Here is a 15,267-nt window from a genome sequence, read left to right on the forward strand (position 1 = left end):
GTGCATCTGGATGTCTTTGTGCATAGGACCGCACAGCTGCAGTAACATTTTTATTGCAAAATTGAGCACATCAGGCGAAGGGATCACTCCCACATTGGAGGAGCATTAGGAATGTGCCATGGTCATATTTGTCGGCTCATCCTCGTGCACAGACGCCCGACCTTCATTAACATTATTGGCGTAAGCTTCTCTGGTTGCTGGCAAGGTCATAGTACTGCGAGACTCTGGGAACAGGTTCAGAGAGGTGGGCAAACGTTGGGTCAAGTGATCATTTGCAACTACGATGCTCCCTCTCCCTCCGGAGTGTGAGCCACTTCCGTTGGGATGTCCAGTGGCAATCGTCATCAGAGCAGAATTACACATAGAATAGCATAGTTTCAATAACTAGTTGTCGTCAATATCACCAAACTATTCAGATAAACCCAAGGGTAGTACCCTGCCACTTCCCAAGTCAGCTACTGTATCCGCTGTCGCTTTCCCACCAGGCATTCCCATTGCATTTGTTGAGTTTGTTAGGCTGAAAGTAGCCTGGTATGTGGTCCACATCCGAGTATGGCAGGTGTGGAATTTCGGCTAGGGCAATTACCTCCTGCTCACGTGCCCCATCTGATTGACTTTCCACCGGGCCGCCACTCCGGGTGGCCCCTCAATATCCATTTGCTTTGCCATATGGCTTCTGGTTGCGTACATTATATTTTTGAGTTCTGCATGTAGCTTTTCCTGCCATATTTATATCAGCGAGGTACTTTTTAAAGTAAAAGTCAGTGCGGTTATATATAAAAAGGCAATTCTGCATTACCTTACAGTTAAAAAATGAGCCCGAAGAAAAGGGAAGAGTGCTCCCCCTTTGCCTCCCGTTGCCAGGTAACAGCTGCACACTACAGGTCAAAGAAGGTATTTGGATTAGGGTGGGGGTTGGGGCTAGAGCTAGTTATCAAGTTACCAAACTATCAAAAAGAATAAAAAATAATTGAAATGTACTTAATCACCAGGACCTCTTCCACAATAGGGCTGTGCCTTTTCCGCTTGCTGCGCTTACTGCACTTGCAGTTACACCCGTAAGGAGACTTTACCTACCGCTTCTCTACCTCGGGAAGCGGTATGCAGACATGCAGGCAGGCTCCGTGACGGCTCAAAGACGGCAGCTCAGCCCAGCACAGAGCAGTCAGAGTACCTCAATCACAGCAGTCTCAGCACAGTCACAGGCAATTACAATCCAGGGTTCACGACTCACGTATTCACAGCCACGATCCGGCCCAAACCCAACAAGCAGCAGCCTTTTTTGGAGCAACAGAATGTCCTGACAGAAAGCTAGAGGAAAGCACCTAGTAAACGACGTGAAGCTGCACTGTGCTTGTCACGAATGCTACAGCCGCTTCAGATGTATGGAGTTGTGATTTGACACCTTCTGGAGAGGCCATCCTTCAGAAGTCTCCTCATGAGCACTTGCAGAAACCAACTTGGATTCTGCTGGGTTTTTTTCGCCATTGGCCTTGTTGTGCGGGCGGGTGTCCTGCAGAGCAGTGCTCCTTGGTGTCCAGAGGGCCCCGCTGGCTCGTGCAGCCATGCAGGGCTGTCTTTTACATTCTTGCACCCTTCCACAGTGCCAACACCCTGCAGTGCAGGTTGCCCAGCCACTTTCCTACCTGTCTCTATGCATCAAAATTCGCTCCTTGGAATTTTGGGGACACAGAGGGTGCAGCCTATTGGAGCTGTAGCACAAACCCTTTTTACAATGAGACGGTCCTGGTGTTGTGTTTCAGCTGAGGCCCTGCTGTACAGGTTCCATCACCCCTGCAGCGCTGTTAGGAATTTCCCTACTTTAGGGTTAGGAGGATGGCTTCATCCTCCAAAACCATATAGGTATTGTGTGATAGTCAAGACCATGCTGTGCAGGATTATATACCTCCCCCCACCCCCGTGCTGTCTCAGTTAAGAGTCTGTGGGTCAGTGGCTGAAGCCAGCGGGAGCTGAGGCCAAGCCCCTTCCTAGGGATTGGGAGTTTGGAGTTATACTTGGGAGGAAGGCAAGACATTTTAGTGTTGAGGTTTTACCCACATTCCCCTCTCTTTATTGCATGCCCATATTTCGTGGGGGGGCTGGCAGGTAGCACCATTCATACCGCTAGGGTTTGCGGTCTAAGAGAAGCCCTTGCCATAAAGGCCATGCCTCTATTCACTCCAGAAGGTGGAAGGTTGTAACTCATGTGCTGGAATATCACAAACCGAATTAATGGCCTACATGGCTGAGTGGACATTGTGATGCTAGGCTGCGATGGATGTACCTCAAAAAGAGGGTGGAAAAAGGTTAAATAAAAAAAAAATATTGCATGCAGTCTTTCTGAAAGTCTCCCTCCACTACTGCAACCATGGCAGCAAACCAGTAGGTAGGTTGAAACCTTCATTACTGCATGCATTATCGCCAATTATTACATGCGGAAATGCATTGGGGTTGTAATGAGGTAGCATATCATGGATGTTAGAGGAGTATTCTACTTGCATATTTACTAGAGATCTATTCATCTTGTGCACGGTTTGTAAAGCTAGGGAGGGGTTTTGTGAATGCCTGCAAGGCTACTCACGAGAGCTAAAGCGTGGCACACGTGCAACAATGAGTGTTAGGGAGAATTCTCAGAAATGTGTCAATTCCCTCCACCTTTGAGACCCCCTGCAACTTTGCTGGATTTTGAGGACTTTTTTTTTACCTGGAGAGAGTGTGATTCTTTTTCTCCACTCTCTCATGTATTATAATGTGATTTTCTACACTGTACTACTTTTGTTTATGTAGTCTAACAAACTCCATAGGTGTCGTCTTTTACAATTGTGTCACAAAGCACCTTCAGTGCAGGGACACAGGGAAGTCTTCCAGATTTCCCAAGGTTTAAATACCTTATCTGGGATAACTACTGTTTCCCAGAGCAGTAAAGTGAAATTGGCTTTACTTACCATTGTAACTTTCTAGACCCAGCACACATTATCTTACAATAGAGTGCTGGAGGGGATACTTAGTATCCCCTCTGTCTAGATCCTCATGTAACATTTTTCTGTCACCATTTCCTCACTGAATGGCTGGTGGCAGTGGTTTTGTTTTGAACTACCATGGTTTGCATTAATTGCAGCTGTTCGCAGCCTCCGCTGAAGCAACCGCAGGAGCCATCTTTTTCAAATGGTGCAGAGCCATCTTTGACAAAATGGTCCCTGGTCTTCTTTTTTCACCATGTCTTTGTGGAAAGGTCCTTCTAGAGATTTTCTCTGCACGCCAAACTAGGTTTGGTCTCTTTGTTAATTTTGCCTTTGGCAGAGTTTCTGAGTGAAACCCGCCTCTGGCTCCAGCGTGTCTGGGGTAGGCAAGAAGTGAGGGAGGTGCCCAAAACTCCCTGTGCTTACTCTCCTAGGAGACCTAAATGCACTCTGTGGTGATCGACTGGCAGACTGTCCGGCAAGGACAGCCACCCTGCTGGTTGAGTGACAGCTAGGCTGGAATGAATGGGAGAGAACTGAATAAAAGGCGGGTCTTTTGGCTTGGAAGGCAGAGTCAACCACTGGCTGAAGGAACCGAAGAAGAGCTTGAAGAGGATGCTTGCTGCAACTCCTGGAACGTTGGTTTGCCCGGTGAAGCACTGCTGCAGTGCCAACTTGCCAAGTTCACATCGACAGAGAAGCCCCTGCAAGGACCACTTCTCTCTTTGAGTTGGTGGGACCAATCAACTCCAAAGTAAGCCACCTGGACATCCATCTCGGAGCTGGATGAATTTCCACAGAGTTCCTACTGGAAACCGTAGAACCACGGAGAGGAACACCAGATTGCGTGCGTTGCTTTTAAGCTGGCCTAGAGCTTTTGGAAGATCCTCCGGACTCCCAAGAAGCAGGACTGACGAAGCCTGAGCCCCCTCAACAGAGTGTGGGACCCCAGAAGCAAGGAAAGCCCACCTCAACAGCCAGGAACCGTATTGTTGCTATTTGCGGTGGTCGCAAGGAGCTGAACAGCAAAACAGCCACTGAAAGTGAAGTTGCCGGTTGCAAGTTTTTGCCAGTCCCAGTGTATTGCAGGAGTTTGACGTCCTCCCTCTTGTCCCCACGACTGAAGTCCAGGGACAGTGAGACCTGCAGAGCTGCACAGGAACAGAAGTCATCAGCTGCATCTTTTCTTCATTGCTAAGGTACTGTAAAACAAGTCTAAGAGAACTTACCTCTTACTGTGGAAGTGCTTGTAACTTCTGCAACTCACAAGTCTAACGTGGCCCTCCATTTGATTCTTCTTTTCATCAAAAACTCCTAAGAACTTGTGCAAAGACTTTTCCATTTACTTACTTGATGTGCATCATCCTATAAAAGACTTTTGCTTATTGACTTTGGCTTATACTATTGAATTGTATGACACTTCTAAGAGGATCTGAAAGTATTTACCCTGCTTAAGAATATTGGTGATCTCTTGTGTTCTAATAACCTTTGCCTTTTACCAACTTTTAAGAGTGGTCTGAATGCCAACAGTAAGAGTAAGATATTAATGTCTCCAGAACCCTTGTTACTGAAGTCACCTGTGGTTGTAGGTTGTGTTTGTGGGCCATCCCAAAAGGGTTTTGTCTAATTCAGAAACTCAGAGAGTACAGTATAGAAGTGTATTTGTGTGTTACTATTATATTGCTCCCTTCTGAAGAAGGCTTTATAACTGACTGATAAATACATTAATAATTGTTTATGCAAGAAACCTTGAGTGTAAGAGTTTATTTGAATACCTGTAACTGTGAATCTTTGTGTAACTGCACTACTGCTCACATTTCCCCTCTTGAGATAAGCCTAGCTGCTCAACATGGTACCAAAACTGTGTAGTACAAGCTTATACCAAAGGTCGTGTTGCCTATACCTGTAGTCAGAGTTGTTTGTAGTGTTCTAAGGGGTACTGCATTCAAACTTTGCCTAACAGTGCACATCGCAAGAATTGTCTGCGGAATAACTGTGGCTTCAACGTAACAGTGGATTTGAGAGCTCCAGTAATGAAGAAATGGGCTCCTATGATTAGGAACGTAACACCAAGTGGTTTAATGGGAAAAAGGGCCCGGCAAAACCTATACCCTCAACATCCGACACAAACTGTTCCTGGTGGGTGATGGAACGAAAGAAAGAACAATAGTCATACCACCAACATTGGCATAATGACTAATAAAACTAAGGCAGAACTAAGGATGGCACCGACAACGGTACCACCACCACCAACCAACCAACCAGTAATCTCAGAGGTAGACCTGCATTTGCCTGCTCCTGAGTGGTTGCCGCACACCCTGTCCCATCCCAGGCGGCTCTTCCTCAGACCTAGGACCGACATTGGGGCCAGGAAAAGTGTCACCGGGAATTGCCCGCCTGCTATGCGCTTTGGGCCAAAGTTCCCCCATGCACGTTTTCCACCTCACGCTACTTTTATTTTTTGAAAGTGCTGACCTAGCTCGAGAGCAGTGGAGTGCTCTAGCACAAGGTTTGGGTAGCCAGCGTTTGGGCTGGCATCTTTTAACAGAAGCGCAGTGCTGTGAGTTGCGCTCTGTGCATCCATTCGGATTAGTCCATGTACAGGTGCTTGTGAAAAAGCTCTGTTTTGAGAGATTTTCAAAAGTGCAGAATTGCGGGGGCAGTCCAAGTCGATACTGGGATTGAGTTAGTGAGGGTGGGTGAGTGACAAGAGGATTGTTTGCAGGTTCGCTCTACTGGTCAACATCTGGCATGCTTCACCCAACCTTACATGTTATCATACTGTCCATGTTCCAAATACCACCATCGTTCATTCCTTTAGCATTAGGAAAACATTGCTTACCTTTAGGGGGTCAAATTCTTGACAGCCCCTTCCATCTGCTTAGCTTTTTCTTGACCTGGGCCATGTCACCCATCTAGAAGTCCTACAAACTCCATGATGCAACCAGTTTTTGTAAATGTTCTATTTACTTAACCATGGGCCCTAGCCTCGTAATCCTCCACAACGTCACCATCCACCTCCTTAGAAGGGAGTTCCTCCACAACAAGGCGGGGTTAAGCAATGTATTGACTTGTCAATCCCCCATGTGGCAAAACGTGGGCACCCCAGTAACCACATTGGGAGAAGATCTAACATTACATAGAATTGTAGATAGTGCCCTTGTCACATCCCTGTGGTTTCTAATTGGTTGTTCAACGGGTCCCTTAATGACCTGGCAGTATCTTCCTCAAGACCATTGCTCTCAGGGTGGAAGACAGAGATAATGTTCCATTGGATGCCTTCATTTGTGGCAGAGGTAACCAACACTATGCACCTAAATTGCAGATCATGAGCACTAAGCATCTCTTACCGATACCCGTCCCTTCCCTTCTAAAGATACCCCCCAGGAAACCAATGATGTTCTGCCAGTTAACACTTCCCACAGACTTCATCCCTGGCCACTTAGAATAATAATTCACCATAACAATCCTAAACCTCCTCCTATGGCCGTCACCTGATCTGGCCCAGTCAATTCAAAGACCTGGACGTGATGGGCAAGGGGCGCAAGGGCTGCTTCACCATTCTCTCACCCTTATTGAAATGCAAGCATGGCTAGCAAGCTCTTTACTTGCATGCACATACAAATCCATCCCTGGTCACCAGTATTTTATTCAGACCTTACCCTTGGTGATGCCGAAATGGCCCTCGTTGTCACAGAAAAAAAGCATGTCATGCAAAGATCTAAGAGGCGCAAGCTTGTGACCCCTAAGGAACAGTCCATCTTCCACAGACAGGTCCTCCCTTCGTCCCAAAAAGACATAAAACTACAGTGTACACAGCATTTCTCCAGCCAACCAGAACATAAGTACTGTGAAACTTGGAACAATCGATCCTGCTCCAGGTCTTCCACCCACTTTTGCCTCAAAATTACCTGGTCAACCTGTGAGCCATAAGCCAAATGCTATTTCCTCCCTGTGTTGCGCACTACCGCCAATAGCATCCAAAACAAGAATTCTACGACTCTATTTTGAGCACCATTCAAATATGCCATCTGATAGTTGTACTGTTCAAGTCTCAAAGAGAAATTGGCAAACTGAGGGGTTCTCCTACACAATCCATGTACAGTTAACTCCTCAAATGATCACCCTGCACCCCAAATGCAAGCCAACAGCTCCATTTCAATAACTGAGTAACGCAACTCAACATCACTCACAGTTATGGAGGCATGGCATATGACTCATGCTTTCCTTCCACCACTCCGAACAACCCCGCACCTAATCCTTTTACACCCCCTTTAACTGAGATGACCTGCATAGGACAGGCACCCTACAAACTCCATTCTTTATTGCCTAATGAGAATCCTTCGTTCCAGGTGCAGATTACTCCCTTCTTTGTCACTTCCCTCCAGGAATGTGCAATCACTGCTAAATTTTTCACACATTTATTCTACAATTCTCCCGATTTATAAATTAATGCACCTCATAACTATATGCGGGCAATGGGGTGTCCGCTATAGCTTCTTACAGCTCATCCACATATCAGGTGATCCAAATATTCCACCTCCATTGACCCGAACTTGAACTTGCTGAACTCCATTATCAGACCCTTTTCAATACTCTGTTGGAGTACCTTGACTAACCTGGAATCCTACTCCTCCCTGCCATTAACATACATTACAATATTGTCCTGGTAGACTAAAATACCCAATATCCCTTTAATAAGTGAGACATTACTCTCTGAAAGATTCAGACATAAATCCAAAAAGTACCCTCCGGTAGCAGTACATCCCGAAGGGTGTGAAGAATGAGCTCAGGTGTTTTTGATCCGTGAATAGTATCTGAAGGTAAGCGGAATACGAGTCAAACGTGGAGAAGAGACTTGCCCCACGCACACATTTATGCATCTCATACATAACTGGCATTGCATATTTGTCCAGAATCATTTTGTTGAAGTCTCACAAATCCACGCAAACTCCAACTTTTTAGGGAGGATAGCTCAGGGCAACACGTTTGTCTTTTGAACCCCCACACGTTCAAATCCCGGTTCCACGGTTAGAGGCTGGTCTCCAGCATGAAGCGTGATTATAAAAGCTCAATTGAATTTGTTTTTTTTCTTCTGATGCAGGTGGTTTGTTTATGCCCTGGCTCACCAAATGTTGCAGTTTGACAATGACCATCTCACATTGCTAATGAACATACCTTGTCGCCAACAGAAAATGTCCTTGCTTGAGACATGCTTTGTGGACGTACCCTCTGAGCCTTGCAATGCTCTCAGAGAACACCTCAGGGTACTCGTCTTGCTTGCTTACAGCAGACCCTCAGAAAGTGCTCCTTGCTGTTTGGGGCCAACTTCATTCACAAGGCTGCCTGATCCTTAGCCTCATAAAACTTAACTGGTGCAAGCCTGTCCTTAAACTCAATCTGGGCATGGCAGAAGCCCATTACCTGAATCTTTGGATCCTCAATAACAGCAGGGGTCCTTATCTTTCTTTCTTTGAGCTACCTTATCTACCCCTTGCTCCGGACTTCTTCCAGTTTATGATGGGTTACAAAGTATGAAGAGCAACTGTCCACCATAAGATCTACCTAATGACCATCTATGTGTATCTTACAACTTAGACATTTGAAGGCCGAGGGGGAATGGCCTAGCGGGCTCATCACTTGCTCTGTATCAGAACTGCCCTTCTCCTAGTTGGAAGCAGTCACCATTGTCTTCTGTCAATGCACTGCCTCGAAGTGTCCCCCGAGGCCACGATTCACACTTTTCTGATTAGTTGCATGGCGCACGTGAGAATTTGCATAATGTCCTGCTGTGCCTCAGCAGGAACATTTCATCTTTGCCATCTCAGCAGTAGTCTCAGGCTTCCCCTTTGCCACCTTTTTTCCTCTTGTGAGGGTTCAATGTTCTCTTCTGTTGGCCTTCTCGTGGGCTCCCGGTATCCTTTTCTCCTCTCAGTCGGGCACTTCCCTGAAGGCGTTGACTGACTGAGGAACACTTTCCCCCGATGTTGCGTTCTTTTCTTTGACTGTTTTAGTGCATCGTTCAGTATCTTCCCTTTCTTGGTGCCGGCTGTAGCATCCCCAAAAGGTCAATACCTGCTCTTGTACAGATGGGTTATCACTTCGAATTCCCACACCAAGCTCACAAGAGAAGGCCAAAGCGTGTAGGGAAGAGAGAGTCTTCCATCCCTTTGTCCATTCTCATCTTCCAGAGGAGAGTTGTCAAGTTCCTTGATGGCAATATCATAATCATTCATATCTCCAGCCCCTAAATCAGGTGCGCCAAGGGAGAGTTGTGGGGGGATGGGTGAGAGTCACAACAATTCCTTTGATTTTGTGGTCCAAAGGCATGCAGTAATAAGGATTTGTTTTTTTTCCCTGGCTTGATACCATCATGGCCAACAGCATTTAGAGATGTTTTTTCTAATAACTTTACAAATGCGCCCTAGAAATGGCATGATCAGGAGTCAACAGGAAACATTAAGGGGCATAGACAATTATTCATTAAATAGTGCTGGAGAAGAACCATGCGATATGCAGCCACCATGCATAAGCTCTGTGACTAGCGGAGGAGGCACAACAAAAGAACATTGGCAGAAACAATGTACTTCAGGGTGGCAAAGATAAGCCTCAGTGAAGAGGGAGGAGAGAAAATGTTGGTGACCAGCAATTGGCACCACGGGCTTCTAGCCTTATAAACGGGCAGTGCTCAATTTCTCTTCACTTGAGGGACCAGTTTTCTCCATTGTAGTCGCAAATGACCAGCAGCGTGGAGTAGCTTTGTGCACAGTGAGCATTGTGTGCAGGTCTAGAGCAGCATACACGGTGTGGCTCGTGCAGGGTCGTTGCTATAACAAGTCCAAGCCAGTGTGGACATGCAGGTGGCTCCCGTGGTGCTGCAGAGTAATGGAGCAGCCCAGAAATTGTGCAAAAAGTGGCCCCAATATATGAAAGCACTGCAAGGCACTAGCGCCACTGCCTTACCATTAGACTTGCCTGAGATCCTGTGCCTAGAGGGCATGAGATGAATGAAACACAGGGATGCGGCAGGGCCAGAAATGGGTCAGGACATCCCATCCTCATTGCAAAATGTCCAGAATTGCTAGTCAAAGGAAGTTAACACCAAGGAGTTTAATGTGGCGTTAAGCCCATGTTTCAAGGCCTGGAACGGGGGTTAACAGCCCAGCAGCCCAAGTTATCGGCCTGAGCAAAGACTCTTCCAGTCGCCCTACTGCCAGTTGAATTTGGAACGCACCAGGGTCGCTTTACTTGAAGTGTTTCTTTGTGGTGTGATGCGCTCTCTGGCTAGGTGTCATGGAAGCTGCGAAAGTGCCTTCTATTCCACTTTTCACAAGATACTCAATTTCAATGAGTAGGCAAAGCAATAGCTGGCTTCAGTGTTCTGCAGCCATTTTGTTTCTTCCTTGATTGTCCAATTCATCTCCCTCTGAATGCCCTTCCCTGAAGGGATACGAATGTCTCAGCATCTGAACACCTTGGATGGAAGTTGAGACAGGGCCAGGTCAAACAAGACCAGTCTGCGCAAGAGCACAACGAGTTTCGGCCACAGTTGCTCCCAGAGTATCACTTACAAGGGCTGTTTAGTCTACTTCTGAGAGCATGGAGCCGCCTAAACCCACACAAGGTGTCAGCGATTCTTTGCTCAAATAGTGGCGAGTTGTGTAAGAGTTATGTTAAATTAATGACCATTTGTATAGCCCAAATAGGCATCTGTTGTTGCTTAGTAGCGCTTTGGCTTCGCCCCAGAGTGTTGCAGGATAAGCATAGGTTCATGGGTGGAAGAGCGTGTGTTGTGCGTGTTCCAAATCGTATGTTCTCTGAACATTGTTCTGCCTTCCCGGCCCTGTGTCTATGGCATTCAAGTGCACCTGTGAAATTCTTAATATACCTGGTAGGAGCAATCCGAGTCTTTCTGGGGTTGGCGGGTTGAGAAGAGGAGAGCCTCGGAGTAAAGCATTTGGCAGGGGAGTTGTGCATGATGGCCAGAGATGGGTTTCCCTCGTGGTGCGGAGAGTGTTGCTCGAAGCTACTATAGGGCAATTGGGGGGCCTGGGAGGCTTCTCAGCAAAGCTGGAAAAGCGCTGTGGCCTTCAGCTCAATAAGAGTAGAGCAAAGAAGGGGGGGGGGGTGAAGGCAGCACCTTACCAGTCACCGAGGAAAGAGTGTAGGAAGGTAAACCTCAAGGGATTTCAAGCGACCTCAGATAGACTGTGAGGGCGAAGCTTGAGGTGCTTTCAGGTCACTCCAAACAGAAGCCACAGCTGTATAAAAGCGGCCGGCTTTTGACCTTGGGCCTTTCACAGAGGTCTAAATGGAACCAGTGGAGGCAGTGAAAATGCCATATTTCCAAAGCAAAACACATTTCCTTCTATATTCCTGACATGAGTGTGCCTATGTGCCGCCATCCTGGGGGTCTCGTGGGATCATGGGAAAGGTCATGTCCACCAGGAGGTAGTTCCCATCTTTTCAGCAGGAACCCTCGCTGGACAGATGATAGTCGGTTTTCACTCATAAAACTCTTGGAATCTCTTGTGAGCTACCTTCAGGTCTTCGCACATGTTAGCCAGCATCTTAGGTTCAAGTGTAACCTGTTGCTAGCAACGTTTGTTGACTTCATCCCCCTGCAACCTAGTTCCAGTGCCAGCATCTAAAACGTGCAGCCCTGTTGACAGCTTGCTTGCTTTATCCCGTGTCTGAACTGCGCAGGCTGCTGCTTTCCTCGGTAGGTTTCTGTGTACACAAATATTCTTTGAAAGCAGAGCTAGACCGGATCTGCCAACAATGTGGCCCAACAGGCTGGAGGAAAACGAGCTCACATCCTCTTACACTGCCCCGAACATGAGAAGGTTAGGAAATTATATTATGAAGTAGTTAACCTGCAAGCTGTTGTCTCCACGAATCATGCAAATAAAGAATATTAAACTTAATTGAATGTTTGTATCCGGTTTCCTTTATCTGTTACTGGTTCTGGCTTTTAGGCTCTAAACTGATCAGGTCCAGCTAATGCTGGTGCTGGCTTTGTTGATCGTCTTGGTACCGGTGGGGACTGGGCTTGGGTAGAATGTCTGAAGAAAGGTTCTAGAGTGAAATTCTGGCGTCCTGGATCTGGAGTGTAATTTAAGCAATATAACCCGAACTGGGGGGTGGGGAGGAGACCTGCCACTTGTACCGGGGTACTAAGTGTTTTGTTTTTTCAAGGTGCAAAACGTATTCAACGTTTCTCAACTTAAAAAAAAAAAAATAGTCATGAATTGGGGGGAGGGAACTACATGTAGTCCTTTCTCTCTTTCCAAGGTGCCTATTCGCGCATCGGGGACATGCCAGGATCACTACATTTCCTAGCATCGTTGAGGGCACGTTAAGTCGGTGGGAAGGGCAGCTTAATGTGTAAAAGAAGGTGGAGGGTGGGGGAATCGGGATGCAGGGAAGCACTTCCCCGATTATCCAGCAGGGGAAGATGATGGCCTTAAACTCAGAGGAGGCTCGGAGCAGGGGATTTACCATGTGAAAGCCCCCGTTCTGAGACTCCTCAAAGGCCGGGAGGCCGAAACCACACCTTTGCCAGGTACTAATAATGGATAACTCCACTACTGCAGAGCATAACTGCAGGGTAACTACAGGCTACCGCTGATGCTGCATATTGTACCTCAGTGTTAATATTGGGTTGACTCTCATGCGGCACATCACATCTGGTGTGATAGCAGGGTAAGTTTACCCATGCATATTGCTCCTACAATGTTATTTGAAGGCAACGTCTACTGAATATTGTCCCTACACTGTTATTGCAGGTAAGCTTTACCACAGCAAACGTGGCCGGCATTGTTATTACAGGGAAAGTCTGCAACCGTGCATTGTAATGGTACTCTACCACTTCACATTATTTGTGCAACAGTGACTAGGTTTGTCCAGATTCAGGCAGAACATGTGGCTGTGGATCATCTATGCTTGGGTTAACCCTTGAGGATCTTTAGCACTGGGATGTCTCTCTACAGCTGGCTTATCCCAAAGGTTGGGGAGACTCCAGGGTGGAAGTGTCTCCCAGACTGAAGAGTCTCCTCGAGTGAGAGATCTCCCGAGATGTGATGTCGCTAGGTTTCGGCTGTCTTCGGCATTTCTGCTTACCGGATCATTGTGGGAAAGCGTGCTATTTGGAGACAATTGCCCAACATATATAGTTTCCTGAAAGAATGAATCTAGGGGATCCCAGGGTCAGCACCCACCAGCAATGTTCAGCGTTTCCTTCCCAGTGCTGAATAGCCCAGCCACACCAGTATACAAACGCCCGTCACCGACTGACCCCCGTTATTACGCTGTGAGGGTAACACTGAAAGTCCAGCCTTGTTCTTACCATGCATTAAATCTGAAATTCTGGAACAACCTCCCCACAACCCTGATAACAGAATACACCCTCAAGAGGTTCAAAAGGAAGTTACATAACAGAAGATCTGTCGGATATGCCTGCGTACATTAATCAAATAACCGTCCCTCCCCATGACTGCAATACTGGACTCTGCAGCACATATGTCGCTTGACTAGCATCCCCCCCCCCATCCCCCACATTTAGCCATTACCTGGTAGCCTCGAATGTGCCCCCCTTGTCCTTGCAAATGCTCATTTGACAGGTTGACACATCTACTTGTTGTATGTTTGTTGTAATATGAATAATCTGCAAGCACCAGAATGTGTGTAACCAATGGGGGTCTTAACAAAAGCATCAGCCACACTATATAACCCCACTGTCAGCTCAGATCCCGAGTGTAAATAAACACACTGCAGGGACGTGTAACCTGATCTCACACTTCCTCTTCCTTGTATGTCACCATTTTGTATTGTACTCGGTTTCCTGTTTTGTTGTATCCGCAAGTGCTTTGAAGTGGCACCCACACGTGGCAGCGCACTGAAACTCAAAAATGAATAAAAGATTAAATCTTGAGGTTCCCCCATTGCCTCGTCATTGTTGTTGTAACCTATCGCGGGGGATTTCAAGTTGCAGCGATTCTGAGCCAGTTTTAATAACGCGAGCAGGCGCCACCGGCCCCCATTGTGCAGCAATATGATGCTTCATTTCCAATGCACCACCACTCCCCAATGCACCATCACTCACTCATGTGCAGAGATCTGTAGGTGCATCCTGCAGTCCGGTGCGAGATACTCCGCCTTTCATACGCTCATGATATTTGCAATAATGGAGTTGGGTAAATATGACATCATACCGGCCCCGACACAATGCAGGTTCTCGCGTGCATCTAACACATGTTAAATGATATTTCACATCAACGATTACAATACCACCACACACTGAAGATTCCACTCAAGAGCTACGGTTCAGAATAGCCGCCATATAGAACACCAAACACTGTGTGTAGTCCAACACACTCCATACGTCAGGGCGAAGACTACTTTCAACACAAACGCCTCACATTTCACACAGGTGTAACACGTGCTAGGTCACCTGACAGTGCGATTCGACGTGTGTCAGGTGGTTCCAAATACGTCTTCTAATTTGCACCGAAGACTGCACCTGGCAGCCTGATTACCCACATTACATTGCGTCCAGCCCCTCGCTTCATATCGTTTTTTCCACACTTTACGGCAGACATTTCAGGTCATGCTTTAGTGAAAGGGGTGGTGTGAACATTGCAAGCAGCAACTTCATCACACCCATTAATGGAGCAGAAATAGTGCTTAAAGTGGGAGGAGAATTCAGGGGGGGGCGCAATCCATGGGGGCCAGGCCTCAGTGCACAGGGGTAGGTGGTGTAATTGTTTGGCAATGGGAGCCAAGCAAAAGAGATGGGGTGCGCTGCATTCATTACATTTGGAGGGCTCCTCTCTGTTTCTAATCACAGGGTCCAAGCCCTTCTGGCAGGCTGCCTGATGGGATCGCAGCCTGTCATTAAGCAACTAAAGGAGAAGAGCACAACAAAAGAAATGATGAACACTTCTTTTTGGTTTCTTCATGGGAGGGACCAACCCCCTCAAGCAGCCCTTTCACTTCACATATCCGTGCAGTTAAAGGGCTGTCTGCAGGGTCTGCACTGCTGATTAAGAAACAGAAGGAGATGTCGAGGCACTGTCATTCTTTTGGTACTCCCGGCTCTCCCTTTTTCTTATCAAATGCTAACCCCCACAAGCTGCCCTGTAACCATTTGGCTATGTCGAGTCAAAGGATTCCTGATGTGGTTGACTTGTCTAAGGATAGTGGGGTGGAGGCGGGGGAGGGACAGGCAGAGCCCTGGATCAGAAGCCCTTTTTTGGAGATTGCCAGGGCTCCGCCCGTGGCCCTCTTAAAACCCTGAGCAGAAGAA

General features: G+C 47.1%; 1 protein-coding gene across 2 annotated transcripts in view; it reads right to left on the bottom strand.

Moving 5' to 3' along the window:
* Positions 1-15,267, bottom strand: part of PLEKHG2 (pleckstrin homology and RhoGEF domain containing G2) — a 718,440-nt gene that overhangs the window by 270,253 nt on the left and 432,920 nt on the right. The window lies entirely within an intron of this gene.

This window comes from Ambystoma mexicanum, chromosome 2p (assembly GCF_040938575.1).
Source record: "Ambystoma mexicanum isolate Mex_15411 chromosome 2p, UKY_AmexF1_1, whole genome shotgun sequence".
NCBI classification, from domain to species: domain Eukaryota; kingdom Metazoa; phylum Chordata; class Amphibia; order Caudata; family Ambystomatidae; genus Ambystoma; species Ambystoma mexicanum.